Below are 18,859 nucleotides of genomic sequence, written 5' to 3' on the forward strand. Positions count from 1 at the left end.
AAGGACTGGGTGTCCCCAGCACCAACACTAAGACCTGACACATTATCGGGGCACTAGAATTCCAGCTGTATCAGAGGCCCTGCCCTGTCCTGTCTTATGAGCTTATAATACAGTTCATTCTAGCATAGAATGAAAAATACTTCAGGCTGGGTTCCGTGGCCCATGCCTGTAATCTCAACACTTTGGGAGGCAGAGGTGGAAGGATCGCTTGAGGCCAGGCATTGAAGACCAGCCTGGGCAACATGGCAAGACCTCATCTCTATTTTATATATATATATGTGTGTGTGTGTGTGTGTGTGTATACACATATATGTATATATACATATATATATCATAAAGTATATAAATATAAATATATAATAAATATATATTTCAAGTCCCATCATTCTCCCCAATACAGAAAACACCTAGAAGGACCTGTAAGCCAGGCGTGGCCCTCTGCCTTGATTCCCAGCCATCTGTGCTAAGTGTGCAGGACTCACCAAACATAATACAGATTTCTTCAAGAAAAAGCATTAACATCTAGCAAATCATGGCGTTCCTTACATTTCCTGGGAAATGGAGTGATCTCTCCCATTTGCCTCTATCGACTGATACTTAATTCAATTTGATAATAAGTTCAATGCAGCACAGTATAACCTCACGACCACTGAGCACAAAGGTCAGCACACTTTTTCTGTAAAGTGCCAGACGGTGATGATTTTAGCACTGTGGGACACAGAGTCTCTATCACAGCTACTCAATCTGCCACTGGATGAGAAAGCAGCCTTGAAGACATGTAACGAATGAGTATGACTGTGTTCCAATAAAACTTCACAGAAATAGGCTGTAGGCCAAATTTGACCTGTAGGCTGTAATTTGCCAACTCTTGATATAGCACATCAACCCTGTCACATAGGAAAGGCAAGTGTTTCATCCTGTTTTACAGGTTGAGGAAACTGAGGCTCTGAGAGGCTAAGTAACTTGCCCAAGGTCACCCAGCTGGTAGTCATGATTACAAAACAGGTTTCTAACTTCAATCCACTACCTTTGCACCAAGCTCCACTTTGTCTATTTTTTATTTTTTTCAAATGGCCTGTCCTTAGTCTCTGTAACCGCTTTGCTGTTAGGTATCTACATTCATCATCCCTAATTTCTCCATGAAGATACGAGCTCTCCATCTTCAAGAGGTTTTTGCCTAGCAAGCACCTCACAGCCTGAAGAAGAAGACAGATGCACCCATAGGTAGGTTAGATGGTTCTTTTCATTACATACACATACTCTACCTGAGTACAGTCCTGAGTCTACAGTGATGAAATCTGCCACCTTCCCAGGGCACAAGCACTGTCTTTGTCTCTGATGCAACTGCCTTCTCAGTTTCTTAGTCACTGTAAATAATTTTCCCAGCACACTGAAATCATTGGCCTGCTTCTCCTTCTGGAACCAGAGCTCCTTGAGGGTAGGGACAATCATGTATGTTCTTTCTCAGTGTCAAGTATGGCACGGGACACAAATAAGGTAAAAATGAATCAATGAAAAGCACATTTACAAAATGGGTTCCATCTGTTTCGTTTCTTTTAGGAACAACCATTCCCAATGACTCTATAAGAGACCTGACATCTTTCCTCTTTCAGTAATTATGAAAATCCCTGAAGGAGTCACCTACTTAACACTGGCTACAATTTACCCTGCTAAAAGGCATCACCTTCAAGGAGTAAGCAAGTCAATCACAGACTGAAGGGAATCTGTACAGATCTGTTTGAACATCGTGGGCTGTGAATGAGTTGACAAAGATGGGAACTGTCAGCTTTGAGAAGACTTTTTCACATCATACAAAGTCCTTAAAAACTGCTGGGGGCCACTGTAAATTCAGATTACTGAGCAGCAGGGAGTCCTTTGGACTAGGAATTAGAACAGTTTATGCTCAAAGCCATATATATCATAGACTCTGACACTGGAGATGATAGCCCTGAAATGAAGGCATAATCATCAAAAAAACCCCTCTCTGCTCTGTCGGTGCCTGCCACAATGCCAGTCAGTTTCAGCGAAGGTTGCATCTGGCTCCATCTTCTATTTAACAGCAGAATAAAGTCTTCCATAAGCAGCTTTTGTAGAACATGATCAATTTAGTAAGCTTTGGACTTATTACAGAAAACCGTGCACACTCTCCCTGACAAGGTCAAATAAATCCAGACCTTAGTTGAAGAAACCACAATTTTGAGTTTTCTGTACAGATAAAGGGTAGGCAATTTATTCCTATCTCTACAACATCCTTAATTTTACAAAAGACTTGCTTCAGCTTTCCTTTAAAAAGACAGCTCCCCTGCCATGCTGGTGTTTATTTCTAGAATACTCTATGGACCCAGGGGAGAGGCTGGAGGCAGAAAAAACTGAAGCATTATGAACCAGGAACTACCACTGGCCAAAAATCGGATATCAACCAAGAAGTGTAACTTGAGTTTCCCAAAGCATGAGACCCATACAACTGAGAGTTTGCAAGATGACTTTAGTGAGTAGGAGAGTACTAAAGAATGTTTCAGGGGTACACAGCATTAGATAACAACATATATACTAGGAAAGTCATCTCTTCTCAGTTCTTTTCAGTCCTGCTTGGGTCAAAGAGAAACTCTCAGTGTGGTGGTGTTAAACAGCTCTCTAGGCTGGGCGTGGTGGCTCATGCCTGTAATCCCAGCATTTTGGGAGGCTGAGACGGGCAGATTGCTTGAGCAGAGGAGCTTGAGACCGGCCTGGGCAACAAGGAGAGGTCCCATCTTTACAAAAAATACAAAAATTAGCCGGGCATGGTGGCATGCGCCTGTAGTATCAGCTACTCAGGAGGCTGAGGTAGGATGATTACTTGAGCCTGGAGGCTGTGGTTTCAGTGAGCTAAGAGTGTGCCACTCACTCCAGCCTAGGTGACAGAGGGAGATCGTTTCAAAAAAAAAAAAACAAGGAGTCAATTTAAAGAAAAATGCTTAGTAGGTGACACATGAATATAGCAAAAATCGTGATGGTCGTCCATGAATGGCTGCCACTGAGGGCCAAACTCGTGCGATGGATGGCACCAGGCTGGGGGCACCAGTGTGGCAGCTGGCCCTCTCCGACATGGCTCTTCCAGACATCAGCTGGGAGATCTTGGCTTCCTCATCTATTTAATGAGAACATTCAAATAGTCACGTCTGTTCTTTCTTACTCTGGTGACTTAAACACTTCTGGAATTATGCCAGGCAATTAAAAAGTAGGATTTGGCTCGCTCCCACAAGAATATTCTTTCCTATTAGAGTTCCCAGAACCTAAAGCATCACCTGGCAAAGACCTGGTGCTTGATCATGTTTATCGCCTGACTGAATACACTGAAAAAGAAAAACACTTCATTTTATCTATTTATCGTGTAAAGTGAGGCACCCCAGGGTTAAAGACACAGCAGCACAGTGTGAAGCAGGCAATGCCAGGAAGGAGAGCTGGCCATGCTGGCACCAGGGAAAACATACTCTCACATCCCAGGCTCAGGATCCTCTGCCACTGCTTAACACCCAAGCTGTGCATTTGGGGGCCCTTATGTCTGAACGCAGTGGCAAAGATTAATTGGATAGGGGACATGTCAGTGGATCCAGATAAACATTGCATCAGGGAAATGAAGTTTAATCTGGGGTTAGGAGTAAGGCATATCTCACAATTTTCTTTAATGTTCTCACTGATTTTGAAAACTGGGATCTTGAGTTCCAATATCTTAGTCTTCAGGGTATAAAGTAAAATCCAAGAATAAACAACGTATAACACTTTCATAGAATCTCATTGACACATCTCTCCTTGCTTCTCCTGACTTACTGATTTCTGTCTTTTTTTCTTTCTTTTTTTTTTTTTGAGACGGAGTCTCGCTCTGTCAGCCAGGCTGGAGTGTAGTGGTACAACCTTGGCTCACTGCAACCTCCGCCTCCTGGGTTTAAGCGCTTCTCCTGTCTCAGCCTCCTGAGTAGCTGGGATTACAGGCATCTGCCACCATGCCTAGCTAATTTTTGTCTTTTTAGTAGAGACAGGGTTTCACCATGTTGGGCTGGTCTCGAACTCCTGACCTCAGGTGATCCCCCCCGCCTCGGCCTCCCAAAGTGCTGGGATTACAGGCGCAAGCCGCTACACCTAGACGACTTAGTGATTTCTGCTGACAGTAATTGCATCAGTCTAATCTAGATGCCAATGCATCTTTCATTCTCCTACTTGCTCACCACTCCTGTTAGGCAAAGGTGAAGAGGCACCAGCACTGGAGTCAACTTGTCCAAGTCTAAACAAACTACACTGCCTGATATATGGCAATTTAAACTTAAATTGATTAAAGCCAAAGAAAATTCAAACTTCAGTTCTTCAGCCACACCAGCCACACTTCAAGTGCTCAACAGCTACATGTGGATGAGAACTACCATATTAGACAGCACAGCCTTAGGGGACTTACACCCCTAAAAACTAATCCCTAAAAACCCAATCCCAGTTGGGTTCAACATTTACTAGGAATGTAAGGTAAAAAGAAAAATTGTCACCAGGTGTAGGACTTTGTATGAGTCAGACCGCAGCTCCCCTCCGCCACCACACTGGGTCCAGATCCTCCCTCCCTCTCCCTCCTGTTTCTGTAAAGGCTATTCTTTCACGCCCCATAGTCTCACCACCACCCGCTGCCAGAGGAATCTTCTCAATTCACACCAGGGATCAGGCTGTGCTGGTCTCATGTCCACCAAATAAAATGTGAACTCTGACCGCCCCATGTGGTCCCAGCTCAGCTTCCCAGTCCTGACTCCCACGTCTTTGCCTGCACTCCAAATAACCAGCTCCCAGCCCCCATGCAAGCCCCGTACAGCTTCGTTCTGTCTTCCTTCCTGCTGACCACTTGGTGTGGAGCACTCCCACGTCTGGGCTGCCTGACGAACTCTTCCCTGCGTTCAGGGCCTGTTCAAGTGTCCCTTTTTCAGGAAAGCACTGGGGCCCATGAGCCCATGCCTTCCAGACTCCCTTCAAATTCAGAGCCAGGTTCCCCGCATAGTCTTTCAGAACTATTTGCAGGGGGCTTTTAGGGTGTGCATCAGAGCTTTGAAAACCTTCAGGTGCCAAATCCCTTCCCACCAGACCTACTGATCAGAGAAATCATGCAGCACACTTTGGCCTGCAGAGGGCTTGGAAGCAGGGCTTACAGTAACAGCAGCAGTCCCAGTCTAATTAAAGGCTGCCTTTTGGGGGAAATCTATGGTGGTTAAAATCCATACTCACTCTTCAAAGAGCACAGCCTTCTTTCCCAACTGCTACTGGCTCTGGCAGAAGCTGAGAATGAGATTCTGGAATCACAAGAAATAAAATGACAAAGCATTAACTCATGCTAGGGAATATGAATGAGGTGCTAACAGCCGGCCAAATTGCTGGCTTCAGTGAAGGTGGAGCGCTCTCTTCCTCAGCACAGGCAAAGTACAAACAGCTTATGGCTTTATACTATGCCTCTTGTTCAGGTCACCTCCCCCAGTGAGGCAATAAGGCAAACGTGCACAAAGGGCAGGGCATCTCAGATAATGAGCCAGGACTAGGAAGAATTGACAGAGGTCAAAGAAGAAATCTGGTGAGTAGTCAAGCCTGGAACAATAATTAAAGCTCTCCTCCATCGGGGTTAGGGTTTACCTAAACAGCATGTTCAGAAAGGAATGGAAGCAAGGCAGCAACCAATGGGCAAGTGAGGATAATATTGTTACCAGAGTGATGGCACTGGTACTGTCAGCGGGGCTGCACTGCTCCAAAACTGGGTTGAGCAGAAGCAGGGAGGCACTACAAACTGCTCAGCAGCAAGAGAATGAGATGAGCAAAGGAAATGAAATCAGCAAAACCCCTGAATTGTTTCAGATGAATCAAAGAGTTAAACATAAAAAATAAAACTATCAAAGTTCTAGGAGGAAACATGAGAATTCTATTTAAAAAGTATCTCCATAGGAAAGGGCTTTCTAAGTAATGTCTAACATCCAGAGGCCATAACAAAGAGTATTAGTTGCATAAAAAAGTTTTTAAATCTCCACATGGAAAGAGATACCATAAATAAGATTAAAATTTGTAAATACATAATAGAGACAACATAGTAATTTCCTTAATGTATAAAGGGTTCCTACAAATCAAGACCAACAACAACAAAATCTAATAGAAAAATGAGCAAATGACCTGAACAGATAATTTACCAGAAGGGAAATACAAATGACTCTTAAACATATAAAAAGATGCTCAATCTCATTTGTAATAAGAGATATGCAAATTAAATCTACAGGGTGACGGTGATCTTTATTGCACTGGCAAAGAACAAGAGGTTTAATACAGACTGTGCTGCTGAGGCTATGGAAAAATAGATGCTCTCATATAATGTACCAATTTGCATTCTCATCAGCAAACTCTACAGATTGCAATTTGGCAAAATCTGTGGCTATGTAAAATGCACATATCCTTGACCTAATGATCATCTCTCTCTCTCTTTTTTTTTTTTTTTTTTGAGATAGAGTTTCGCTCTTGTTGTCCAGGCTGGAGTGCAATGCCGCGATCTCAGCTCACCGCAACCTCCGCCTCCCGGGTTCAAGCGATTCTCCTGCCTCAGCCTCCTGAGTAGCTGGGATTACAGGCATGTGCCACCACGCCCAGCTAATTTTGTATTTTTAGTAGAGACGGGGTTTCTCCATGTTGGTCAGGCTGGTCTTCGAACTCCCGACCTCAGGTGATCTGCCTGCCTCAGCCTCCCAAAGTGCTGGGATTACAGGCGTGAGCCACCATGCCTGGCTATGATCTTTTCTTCTAGGAATTTATCTATGTTTATGCCTGATTATGTGTGAAAATGTTTGTGTAAGAGTATTACAATAGTATTCATAATGGCAAAAGATTGGAAATAATTTACATGCTTACATATAGTGAACTTATAGTTAAGTAAATGATGATACAGCTTTGCAAAGAAACACATATAGCCACTAAATACAAATAGAAATTAAATATAAACCATTTAAATAATGAGACAGTCCTATTTGTCCCTATGGGTAATGACCTCCAAGGTACATTAACTCAAAAAAGCATGGAACAGAAGACAGTGGATAAGAGTAATACCCTAACATTGAAAAACAGAGAGTGAGAGAGAAAACATATTTGTTATGCTTATGTATGTGGGAAATCCTTCTGAATGGACACAAAAGAAATTGGCCGGCCGGGCGCGGTGGCTCACGCTTGTAATCCCAGCACTTTGGGAGGCTGAGGCGGGCGGATCACAAGGTCAGGAGATCGAGACCACGGTGAAACCCCGTCTCTATTAAAAATACAAAAAAATTAGCCGGGCGTGGTGGCGGGCGCCTGTAGTCCCAGCTACTTGGAGAGGCTGAGGCAGGAGAATGGTGTGAACCCGGGAGGCGGAGCTTGCAGTGAGCCGAGACTGCGCCACTGCACTCCAGCCTGGGTGACAGAGCAAGACTCCGTCTCAAAAAAAAAAAAAAAAAAAAAAAAGAAATTGGCCATGATTATGGTTAGCACTGGGAAGGGAAACTGCAGGGCTGGAGACAGAAATGAGAGGGAGACTTTTCACTGATACCTTCTGTCCCTTTTGAAGTGCTACTATGTACATATTTAATGAAAAACTACAATATAGGCTGGGCACTGTGGCTCACGCCTGTAATCCCAGGACTTTGGGAAGCCGAGGTGGGCAGACCACTTGAGGCCAGTAGTTCGAGACCAGCCTGGCCGACATGGTGAAACCCTGACTCTACTAAAAATACAAAAATTAGCCAGGTGTGGTGGTGTGTGCCTGTAATCCCAGCAACTCAGGAGGCTGAGGCACAAGGATTGCTTGACCGGGAGGTGGAGGTTGCAATGAGCCGAGACTGTGCCATTGTACTCCAGCCTGGGTGATAGAGCGAGACTCTCTCTCAAAAACAAACAAACAAAAAACAAAACAAAAAAAAATAACTACAATATAAACTCCTCAAATAAAGTAGTCCACCTGTATTGTCCAATATGGTAGCCACTAGTCACATGTGGCTGCTTAAAATTAAATTGAAATTAAATAAAATTTAAAATTCGGATCCCCAGCTGCACTAGCCACATGTCAAATGCTCAACAGCCAGTAGTTTGTGGTTATCATATTGGACAGCAGAAATATAGAACATTTCCCTTATCACAAAAGTTCTACTGGCCAGTCCCAGACTCTACACTAGTTCAAGAGGCCAGGCACCGTGGCTCACACCTGTAATCCCAGCACCTTGGGAGGCTGAAGCAGGAGGATCACTTTGAGCCCAGGAGTTAGAGACAAGCCTGGGCAACATAGCAAGACCCCATCTCTACTAAAAATACAAATATTAGCCAGGGGTGGTGGTGCATGCCTGTAGTCCCAGCTAGAATCCCTTGAACCCGGGAGGCGGAGGTTGCAGTGAGCCAAGATCAGACCACTGCACTCCAGCCTGGGTGACAGAGTAAGACTCTGTCTCAAAAAAAAAAAGGCCCATTAGAGACAGCAACCAAATATTAACTGTTTCCCATTATGAGGAAAGAAATACAAATGTGAATGCTGGAAGGATGGTGGATGAAACTCCCTCCATCTCCACACACGCTATGCAGCCTAGCAGCCCACTCTATTAACATTCAATGACTGGGAGACTACTGCCCACGTGACTGTCCAAAGGTTATGCCTGCATGGCAGGAACTTTAGTCCTTAAGACTCAAAGTCCAGTACTCTAAGATAGAAGATAGGAATTTAAATTTTTCAAATGATAAACGTCCTTATCATTCTATCCTGGAAACACAGGACCATCCATAAACCACAAATTCTTATCTCCTTTGTGGTTCTGGGAGAGGTACTGATTAGATGGTTCACTCTCTCCTGCTTTGCAGCAAAACTCTGACAACTGGTTCCTCATGGGGGTTCTCATTCAAGAACCAGCCCAGCCCACAGTCCCCTCCCTGCTTTGGCCACCTGGGCAGCACTGTGGGAAAGAGAATTCAGCCCAGCCAGGCTGGTCCTGTGGGTGGAGGATCAGAGAGAACCAGAAAGCCGTGCTACCTGATCCTCTAGAGAAGTGACAGGCAGAGGAGGGACAGGCAGGTAGATCAGTCCAAGGCTCAGTTGGAAGGCAGGGGGGTTGTGTATCCTGTGGTACAGCTTTTAACAAATCACACTGGCCAAGAAGCAAGGTGATGAAACATGTCACACATGCACTGACCTGGCAACATCAGCCTCTTTGGTCAGGATGTGGGCTGTGGTGATAGTCTGGAATAACCGCCTGCTTGAAATCATGTTTAAAACAAGACAACCCTACAGAAATACAAGCCAGTCTCCTGCTGGATAAAACAGGAGCCAAAAGCCACTTGACCCTTTACCTTTAAGGAGCCCAAAGTCTTCAGGCTCTAGTGGAGCCCACAACAGGCTTTGATTTGAACGCTTCTCACTGAATTAGCATGAATACACGTACTGTCATCAGCCAGGTCACCCCTCAAAGGTAAAGTGCTAGAAAGAGCATCATGTAAGTGACTATTTGCCACATGGCTGAAAGGAATTAAAATAGCCCTCTATTGGTGTGCTACATAGCAGATGGCAAAAATAGAACCTCAGCACCCAAAACATTCTCCTGTTGGCCAAACTTGCACTTTTAAATAAGAGGAAAAGCAGGGAGATCAAAGAAGGTTTTGCCTTTCTTTTTTTTTTCTTTCTTTCTCTTTCTTTCTTTCTTTCTTTTTTCTTTCTTTCTTTCTCTCTCTCTCTCTTTCTCTTTCTTTTTCTCTCTCCTTCCTTCCTTGCTTCCTTCCTTCCTTCTTTCTTTTTTTTGAGACAGGGTCTCCCTCTGTTGCCCAGGCTAGAGTGCAGTGGCACAATCTCAGTTCACTGCAACCTCTGCCTCCGGGGTTCAAGCAATTCTTGTGCCTCCGTCTCCCCAAGTAGCTGGGACTACAGGCGTGCACCATCACACCCGGCTAATTTTTGTATTTTTAGTAGAGACAGGGTTTTGCCATGTTGGCCAGGCTGGTCTCGAACTGCTGGCCTCAAGTGATCTGCCTGTCTTGGCCTTCCAAAGTGCTGGGATTATAGGTGTGAGCCACTGTGCCCAGCCCGGGGTTTTGACTTTCTAAATGAGGTGAAGTGGCCAGATGCAGTGGCTCAGGGCTGTAATCCCAGCACTTTGGGAGGCCCAGGTGGGTGGATTACCTGAGGTCAGGAGTTCGAGACCAGCCTGGCCAACATGGTGAAATCTTGTCTCTACTAAAAATACAAAATTAGCCAGGTATGGTGGCAGGCATCTCAGTAATCTCAGCTACTCAAGAGGCTGAGGCAGGAGAATCGCTTGAACCTGGGAGGCAGAGGTTGCAATGAGCTGAGATCGAGCCATTGCACTCCAGCCTAGGTGACAGAGCGAGACTCCGTCTCAAAACAAAACAAAAAAAAAGGAGGTGAAGTTGGTCTACAGCACTTTCCAACTGCAGGAACAAAGTTGATGTTAAACAAAGAAATGAGCCCTGTTAATAAACACTGGCAGGCTTTGGCAGGACAAGACTTCCCACTCCCAGCACAAAGTCTAGCATTCAGGGTCCTTGTGCACTGATCCACATCTTCTTTCTAGCCAGAATCTCCTCCCCAGAGATCTCAGTGGCCCAGGAAGATAAACACCAGAAAAAAGGATATATGGTAAAGTCACACTCAGAATTTCATAGTTAAGAGTAAAATACAGTTTTGCTCAGTACTTTATCTAAATAAATAAAACAAAAACCAAATCTATCTATTTTAAAAGCAATAGTAAATACTAAGCAAAATTTAGGTTACAATTACACTTCTGTGCTTTTTTTTGCTTTTTTTTTTAAATTTGAGACAGGGTCTTGCTCTGTTGCCCAGGCTAGACTGTAGTGGTGCACTGCAGCCTCGACCTCCTGGGCCCAAGTGATCCTTCCACCTCAGCATCCTCAGCAGCTGGGACCACAGGCATGCACCACCACGCCCAGCTAAATTTTCATTTTTTGCAGAGATGGGGTCTCTCTATGTTACCCAGGCTGTTCTCAAACCCCTGGCCTCAAGCAATCCTCCTGCCTTGCCCTCCCAAAGTGGGGGGATTACAGGCATGAGCCACCATGCTCAGCCCTGTGTGAATTCTTAGAACAAAGACTTCATTTTGTGTAGACTGTTTTACAGTATGATAAGTCCTTCTAATTAACATTTGGTCATCACTGTGCTATCATAAAGAAGCCATTTTTGCAAAAATATCTTATGGCCTCACTGATTTCTCAAGGGCCTCTCAATTCTTTGATTTTCAAGTCTCTCCCCTAAAGGAGTGTTCATCCCTTCTCTTTATCAATTGTTGGCAGATCTCACATTGCCAGATCCTATTATTGCTTTGACACATCATCCAAGCAGTTCTCTAACATCACTGGCTTTGATTTCATGAGATATTGTCTCTCTTAAGAGTTGCAATTTTACTTTCCATTGTTTATATTTGCAAAACATCTGACGACCAGGCAGAGACCCAGAGCCAAAATATGGATGCTCCTGGAGCCTGGCTGACAACCAGGGTTGAAAACAGAGGGAGAGATGATGAAGTAGGACCTAATTTTGCACATGGCAAGTCCATTAATGAATATTTTCCTGTTATGAAAACTTCTGCTTCCCAGCCAGGCATGGTGGCTCACGCCTGTAATCCCAGCACTTTGGGAGGCCAAGGCAGGCGGATCACTTGAGGTTTGAGACCAGCCTGGACAACATGGTGAAACCCTGTCTCTAACTAAAAATACAAAAAAATTAGCCAGGCGTGGTGGCACACACCTGTAGTCCCAGCTACAAAGGAAGCTGAGGCATGAGAATCCCTTGAACTCAGGAGGCAGAGGCTGCAGTGAGCCAAGTTCGTGCCACTGTGCTCCAGCCTGGGCGACAGAGTGAGACTCTGTCTCGAAAAAGAAAGAAAAGAAAACTTCTGCTTCCCATCCACAATCTGGAAACTGTGGAGAATCAGATACTAGATACACTTAATCTGACTGTCTCATGACTATACCTGCACTGGCTTTCTATTTTTTTTCTCTATTTTCTCCACTCTCTACCTGTAAGACATCCTCTGTCTACCCCCAGTTCGCCTTTAAAAAATCTTTCTGGTGGAGCTAGACGTTATCTCCTTCACTTAGACTTTCCTCAATCCCCCAGTAACCTCTATTTTATCCTCCATGCCCCAAGTATTTGGTATGAACACTTCCCTCTCAAGACACTTGAGATTTGTATCTTGTGATAAAAACACTGGCTGGGCAGGACTGTAAACTAGTTCAACCATTGTGGAAGACAGTGTGGTGATTCCTCAAGGACTGAGAACTAGAAATACCATTTGACCCAGCAATCTCATTACTGGGTATATACCCAAAGGATTATAAATCATGCTACTATAAAGACACATGAACACATATGTTTATTGCAGCACTATTCACAATAGCAAAGACTTGGAACCAACCCAAATGTCCAACAACGATAGACTGGATTAAGAAAATGTGGCACATATACACCATGGAATACTATGCAGCCATAAAAAAGGATGAGTTCATGTTCTTTGTAGGGACATGGATGAAGCTGGAAACCATCATTCTGAGCAAACTATTCCAAGGACAGAAAACCAAACACCACACGTTCTCACTCATAGGTGGGAAATGAACAATGAGAACACTTGGACACAGGGTGGGGAACATTACACACCGGGGCCTGTAGTGGGGCAGGGGGATGGGGGAGGGATAGCACTAGGAGAAATACCTAATGTAAATGATGAGTTAATGGGTGCAGCAAACCAACGTGGCACATGTATACATATGTAACAAACCTGCACGTTGTGCACATGTACCCTAGAACTTGAAGTATAATAGTAAGAAGAAGAACACTGGCTGGACCCTCCACTAGGCTGCAAGCTCCTCAAAAACAAGTCTGACCACATCTTTGCCTCTGTCACAATACTTAGCATCCACTGTGCCTTGCCCTTGGCGGACACTTGGTCAATGCCAAATGATAAGCTGGAAAGCTGAAACAAAACCAACTGCTGGCTGAGAAGAAACCACTCCCTGCACCCATCACACAGCCTTGGGGGAGAAGTCATGAAGCAACAGGGCTACCCCACCAGTGTCAACGCAGGCCATTCCTTCACTCTGCTCATATGGCCACAAATGAAAGAAACATTCGTCAGAGCAGTACAGTTTTAGAGGTTTTAGTTTGGATGGGCCAGCTGGTCCTAGAGAAGTTAAGCAAGCTGCTGAATGTCACACAGCTTTCTCTTCCTCTCTGCTAATTCACCGGTGGTTGGCAGTGGCTCTCAGCATGATGTTGAAGGCCACTTAGGATTTGGTGTCTGCCCATCTCTCAAGAGTCATCTTCTATCACCTGCCTATTGCCTGCCCTCCATCCCTTCCCATAATGATCTGCAACCCCCAGACATGCCGTGCTCTCCCACACCTCCAGGACTTTGGCACACCTGCTCCTCTCTCCCTGGCACACCTATTCTCCCTCTTGCCTGGCAAGCTCCAGCCCATCCTAAAAGTCTTGGCTATTAAAGCACTGCCCCTCTCTGTAAATGCTCCTGACAGTTCAGTTTTACAGCTCAACAACCTGGGTTCAAATTTCTGCTCTGCCATTGACCACTGTGACTCTGTTCTGGTCATATGCTTGCCATGTGACTGCAGCAAGTGACCTAACCTCTTAGAATTCTACCTCAGTGTAGGGATGAAATGGGATAATGCAAGGAAACTGTTCAAAGCAGTGACAGGCAGATACTAAGCATTCACTCTGCACTGCTGGGATCTCGCCTGACTTCACAGGCAGAGTTAGGCAGCCCTGCCATACCTCCACCACCCTGCATGGCCACTGTTCAGGCCTATTGAGATGCCTGAGTAGCCTCTGGGCAGGGTCTGTGTTGCCATCTTTACACTCTCAGAATCCCGTCCCATCCCCAAACTTCATCATATGTAAGGTCTGATCCTTTTCTGGGTATATCACAAGGCAAACACCCAATGCCAACAGCCAAACAGCCACAGCTTCTGGAAAAATGCCTAAGAGCAAAGGCTACTGTTAATATATTACTTAAAAAGAAGAGGATCCCAACCTGCAGCAGTGTAAGAACCTCTGCCCACACCTCCTGAGTGCTGTCCTGCTCCCCTGAATCAGCAGTTTCCTTGATACAGCACCAGAGAGCCACACAGAAGCTCATGACAGACCCCAAACCCATCCAGCCACAGGCAGCAACACCCTAAGTGGCCTCTAGGATTGGGAAGCGTCAAATAGGATCCAGAGGATTTCTGAGGGTCTGGTTTAGGAGAATACCTTGATCTTCTTGGAAGAGGTAACTACATGCAAGGTCAGAAAGGACTTTAACGTTGTGAAAATCATGTCCGGTTTCAGTTTCTCAACTGTGGCACAAGTGACACTGGAGGCCATATAGTTCTTTGTTGTGGCACTGTCCTGTGCATTGTAGGATGTTTAGCAGCATCCCTGGCCTCTACCCACTTGATGTTACCTACAAGTTGTGACAACCAACAATAATAAAAAAATTTAAAAATTATCCAGGTTTGGCCGGGCACGGTGGCTCACATCTGCAATCCCAGCACTTTGGGAGGTAGAGGCGGGCAGATCACCTGAGGTGGGGAGTTCGAGACCAGCCTGACAAACATGGAGAAACCCCGTCTCTACTAAAAATACAAAATTAGCCAGGCGTGCTTGTGCACACCTGTAATCCCAGCTACTCTGGAGGCTGAGGCAGAAGAATTGCTTGAACCTGGGAAGCGGAGGTTGTGGTGAGTCGAGATCGCACCACTGCACTCCAGCCTGGGCAACAGAGCAAGACTCTGTCTCAAAAAAAAAAAAAAAAATTACCCAGGTTTGGTGGTGCACACCTGTAGCCCCAGTTACTTAGAAGGCTGAGGTAGCAGGATTGCTTGAGCCCAGGAGTTCAAAGTTACAGTGAGCTAAGATTGCTCCACTGCACTCCAGCATGGGTAACAGAGTGAGACCCTGTCTCTTAAAAAAAAATTTTTTTAAGACTCAAATAGGAGAAATTTTTAAATGTATTTTTTTTCGATTTGCAGAACTAGCTTCCTGGCATCTTCCAAATATTTAGCTTTGATGGGGATGTCCTTCCCTCTTTTCTTTTGAACACTCATCACGGTAATAATTGATCTATCACCAAAATAACCAGGAGTTTCATAAAAAGTATGACATAGCGTGCCAGGTGTGGTGGTGCACACCTGCAGTTCCAGCTACTTGGGAGGCTAAGGTGGAAGAATCACTTGAGCTCAAGAGTTCCAGGCCAGCCTAAGTAGGAAACATAGTGAGACTTCATCTCTAAAAAAAAAAATTTTTTTTAAGAATATGACATAGTGAAGCTGATTTCCACTCTTAGCTGCCTGCTAGCCTACTAGTATAAACACTCATTCTTTTTTTTTTTTTTTTTTTTTTTTGAGACTGGGTCTTACTTTGTCACCTAGGCTGGAGTGCAGTGGAGCAATCTCAGCTCACTGCAGCCTCGACCTCCCAGGCTCAAGCAATCCTCCCACCTCAGCCTCCCAAGTAGCTGGGACTACAGGTGCGCAACACCACTCCCAGCTAATTTTTTTTTTTTTTTGGTAGAGATGGGGTTTCACCATGTTGCCCGGGCTAGTCTTGAACTCCTAGGTTCAAGTGATCCTCTTGCCTTGGCCTCTCAAAGTGCTGGCCGCTTTGAGGTGTGAGCCCACCACACCCAGACAAAACATTCATGCTTGCCTTTCTTCCCTCCAAACCCAAAGATAATCTTTGAGTCTAACTTCTTGCCCCCAGGATAGACCTCACCCAACACATACTGCAAACCAGGATCACCTCTAAGGACAATTTTTTTCTCATATCAAGTTTCAGAATTACTTCCCAGTTGCACAAACTGCATTCCCATCTTTTATTCTAGGTTTGCAGATGCTCACAGAACTCAAAGGTCACACATTTTAAAAACTAAAAAAAACCAGAAGGGCAATTCTATCTCTAACTACAAAGACAATGGATAATTTGGAGTTGAAGAAAGCCACAGAATGTGTTGAAAAAGGCAAAATAATAAAAATAATAAAAAGATGAAAATAGAGAAAGTCTCATAGGCCTTTCTGAGCACACAAAATGGTTAATTTCTGCAGAGTCAGTGTGAGCCACTTATTATTTTTTTCCAGTAATTCAAGGTAGTGGTCAACTACCACTCTTCATAATAACAGCTGCTGCTTTCTGAGTGCTTAATACATGCTGGGCCCTGTGCATTATTTTATCTAAATATTGCCACTACCCTCTAAAGTGGGTACTATTACCAGAAGCTGAGAGGCCCTTGCTGGTCTGAGAACCAAATTTTAGAAAAACAAATTGGTGCTAGAAACACAGGTGATTAATTTCTCTTATTTCTAATTTCCTATATTATAACAATGTTCTTGATAAGAATTTGTTGAAATTGGGTAAAAAGTCTAGTGGTTCGAGGTCGGGTTGGGGGGGTTGGGGGGAGGGGGTGGTTCTGAGGCCAGCTCACTTCGTGTCTTGGGAAGGGACCACCTCTGGAAGCGTCATATTCCTGCTCTCAGGAATGGGCACAGCGGAGGTACCTACCTCAAGGGGCTGTTGGGGAAAGTATGGCAGGTAATTCTTTTAAGGGGCTTAGGACACAAGATTTGCTTATTCTATGTCAGCTATTATTCATTATAAACTACTTTAAACTCTTAGCCAGGTGGAGCCACTAGGAATTTCTGAGCAGGTGGGAGAAGCGGGGAGGGGAGCGGCGAGATAAATTCGGGCCTCCAGGTCTCAGCCGGAGTAAGACCCCCTTTATTTCCACTTCCTAACCCCCAGCTCCTGGGGCATACAAAGGGCTCAAAATACATATTCCCTGCATGCACAGTATCTAGACCCTCTGGCATCCTCCTCCTCCCCCACTCCCCCATGCGTCACTCTGTCACCTGGCCTCGCTGTGGGCTCAGGGGCGCAAACCCTGCACGTGCACTGCCCTGTAGCCGGCGTTACACAATCCGCATTTCTAAGGCAGCCGGGAAGCCTGTGTCGCTGTAGGCGGGGGACCGCAGGTTGCCAGCGGGTACCTGGCTGGACAGCATCCTGATTCAAGGGTTTCGGAGGGGGCGCAAGGGCACGGGAGCCGGGGCAGGCTGGGGAAAGGGAAGCTGAAAGGCTGCTGGGGGAGGGGATTAGCGGAGAGAGATCTTGGGGACGACGCGGAGGAGGCGCGTGACACGGGGCAAGATGCTATCTGGGTGGGCGAGCTGCAGTCCTTCTCCAGGAAATGGGGGAAACGGGGCTGCAGGAGCCCCAAAATCCTCTCGGCACTGCGAGGGGCGCCTCAGGGCTGCTGCGGGCGCAGGGGGTGGGGAGGCGGAGTAGAAACAGGGTGCAGGTCCCGACCCGTCCTCACTCTGTCCCCCGGCTTCAAGAGGCTGGCAGCCTGGACCCAGGAAATGGGGCGCCGGGTTTCGGGCATCTCAAACCTATCCAGGCAGCGGGAGGTGGAGGCAGCGCCCGCGCGGGGAGCGGAGTGGAAAGGCAGGTGCAGATCCCCGACTCTTTCCACTCGATGTGCCGCTGCCGGGAGGCACTCGGGGAGAGGTCACGGGGCCATCAGGGCGCCCCATCCCCCTAGGGGCGGACCACCGCCCGCCCGCCTCCGCTCACCTGACCGGCCTCAACCGCCTGGGTCCCGCCGCCGTGCCTGGACCCCGGCCCTCGGTCCCTAGCCCCGGGCTCAGACCTGCCGCCGCGCTCCTACCCGCGCCGCTCCCAGCTCCGGCGCCCAGCCCGGCTGGACTCCTTAAAGGCGCAGCGTGCCGGTTCGCGTCCTCCGACAGAAAAGCCGGCTCCGCCCCGACCCGGCGCCGCGCGCTGTCCCCCAGCGGCCGCGCTCTGTTTGGGGGCTCCAGGGTGCTTATCCCAGCTCCTCCGCGCGCGGGCTCACAGCGTTAAACCCGGAGGGTACAGTTAGCGTCCCGCACAACCCGACGCCGGCAACTGTCTCCTAGCACTGGAGAGCCAGGGCGAGAGCAAGATCGCCTACCGAGGTACCGGGGGCGGAGCCGGAGCGCTGGGTCCCGCCCCCGCCCCGCCCCGGAGCGCACACGGTGGCGGGGCGCGGGGAGGGCCTCTGAGCCCGCGGAGCCACACACAGTTCCACATCCCCGGCCCGAATTCTTCCCGGCACTGCTCACTTACTGAGCACCTACTGTGTGCCTGGCGCGGCTGGGCATTAAACCCGCCAAAGTGACTCAGGCAGGATCTCTGGATCTCTGCCCCGAAAGGCATCAGAGAGAAAGGGACAGGCAGGGGTTCTCAGGCAGCAAAGCAACACTGCTTAACATCGGTTGTCTCACGTAATCCTATGAGGTAGGCACTGGGGTCAGCTTCTTTTCTCAGAAGATACCGAGGCTCAGGGAGGTGAGGGGCTTGCCCTGGATAGTCCAGCAAATGGGAGAAATTGGGGCACAGGAGCCCCCAAATCCTCTAGACACTGCGAGGGCTACACTCCAAGGAACACCGTAGGCGCTCGTGCTCCCGCCCTGCTTGGAGACAGTTGCCGGCGTCGGGTTGTACGGGACGTCAGACTGTAAGGACAGAACTGGGAATTCCAACCTAGGATCGTCTGACTCCAAAGCTATACGGGAGAAATGGGCACCTGGAAAGGCCTTCGGCCGCCTCTGGTTAAACCCCTGCTATGATCGTTTCTTTCTTTTAGGGACAGTTAAAGCCCAGCTTGGCCTGGCTGCTCTTCTGTGTTTTCCATGTCTCAGTTTAGCTGCCACTTCCTCCAGGAAGCCTTCAGTAAGACCCCTTTGGGCTCACACTGCACTGTGGGCTTCTTTCATCAAAACATGTATTCGTTCATTTAACGGATATTTACTACAC

The 18,859-nt window shown here is 46.8% G+C and overlaps 1 protein-coding gene across 12 annotated transcripts in view; it reads right to left on the bottom strand.

The window, feature by feature from the left end:
• ABHD6 (abhydrolase domain containing 6, acylglycerol lipase) overlaps positions 1-18,040 on the bottom strand; it is a 55,879-nt gene extending 37,839 nt beyond the window's left edge. The window contains exons 1-2 of one of the 12 annotated variants that reach the window (XM_063645577.1): positions 17,730-18,040; positions 5,233-5,297 (exon numbers count right to left, since the gene is read on the bottom strand). The gene's annotated coding sequence lies outside the window, so the exon portion shown is untranslated. Of the gene's footprint in view, positions 1-5,232; positions 5,298-17,635 lie in introns of all 12 variants that reach the window. The other 11 variants (XM_055272976.2, XM_055272984.2, XM_063645579.1 and 8 more) reach the window with 11 other exon arrangements.
• Between the last annotated feature and the right edge of the window lie 819 nt (positions 18,041-18,859).

Source organism: Symphalangus syndactylus, chromosome 1 (assembly GCF_028878055.3).
Source record: "Symphalangus syndactylus isolate Jambi chromosome 1, NHGRI_mSymSyn1-v2.1_pri, whole genome shotgun sequence".
In the NCBI taxonomy this organism is placed as follows: domain Eukaryota; kingdom Metazoa; phylum Chordata; class Mammalia; order Primates; family Hylobatidae; genus Symphalangus; species Symphalangus syndactylus.